This window comes from Rhizophagus irregularis, chromosome 9 (genome assembly GCF_026210795.1).
Source record: "Rhizophagus irregularis chromosome 9, complete sequence".
Taxonomy (NCBI): Eukaryota; Fungi; Glomeromycota; class Glomeromycetes; order Glomerales; family Glomeraceae; genus Rhizophagus; species Rhizophagus irregularis.
Genome location: NC_089437.1, coordinates 4,971,907 through 4,973,355, shown reverse-complemented (window position 1 = coordinate 4,973,355; position 1,449 = coordinate 4,971,907).

Sequence of the window (1,449 nt, the reverse complement as noted above, 5' to 3'; positions counted from 1 at the left end):
TTATTATAGAGCATAATGAAGGACGCGTGATTCCATTGTCGTCAAACAAAATATTCAAAATACTCAAAAGTACTTCCGTTACACTGTTTAATTTTGATCATAAATTTTGCACCAATTACTCATTTATTTACATTCTTTTATCCATTGTAAATAAGATTTACCATGTAAAGGTGTTGCCGACTCCGGTTCCGTTATAATATATATATATTATTATTATTATTATATATATATATATATATAAATATATATATATAAATAAAATAAATTAAATTAAAATTTTTATCTGTTATATCTGTATCTGTTATATAAAAAAAAATAAATTTACAAGGTATTTTATTTTGATTTATAATATTTAATAATATTTATAATAATGATTAATGATTTGTTTACATGAAAAAAATAAAATAAAATAAAATAAAAAATAAAATTTTTTTTCGGTCAATTACTTCCGAGGTGTGTTCAAGTACAAAACGAAAATTGGAAAATTCTATTATTCGAATTTACTGCGCCATCCAAAAAAAAATAATAATACTCGCACGGATCAATCAATCATTGTTTATAAAAAGATTCTTTTATGTATATATATATATAATAAAACCAGATTTTAATTATCTCATTTTAATTAAAGCATTTTTTTTTCCTACGGCCGTATATCTTTTCTATATCATATATTTTTTTTTTGAATGACAAAAAAATGAAAAGGATTGACGGATTTGATAACTCATTTCTATTTTAACTAGCCACTTTAAAAAATATATATATATTATATAAACAAGTTTTTTTTTTCTTTTTTGTTGATCTGTGATTCATAAATAAAAGAACAGGGGTTAAAATAAATATATGTGATTTAAAGAAAAAACTAGTTTTTTAGTTGGACACCTTGGCATGATGTTGGCATGTTTTGGTGAATAATAAATAAAATAATTTAATTAACATAACGTACAACACTCTTTAACAAAGAAACAACGTAAATATTGAGGCGCAGTAAAAGTATTTTTAAACATTCGATACATTTCGATTACCATAATAACTTGATACATTTTTTTAAAATTAGATTTAAACTAGTACCACATAGAACTCGTGGCTACACTACTTCCTAATAAGGATGTAATTAATAATCGATTTTCCGATTTTCCTAAGATTTTTATTAAATTATATAGAATAAAATAAACATTTATTTTAAAAAAACGTTCATTAAGGAAATTCATTGTATTCATTTATATACATCATTTTATATATAGCGCAGCATTTAAAAAAATCCTTTCCACATGTATTTCAATTATATTTTGAATATGTCATTTGAAATTCATTTGACTGCATCAGGCAACCATCGAAATTATTTTATATTTAGAAATTCTAATAAAAAATTGGATTTGTCTGATCGACTAGATGTTTTTTTTTTTTTCTAGAACGAAGAGTTTTTTTTTTTTAAAAAAAAAGAATTTCTAA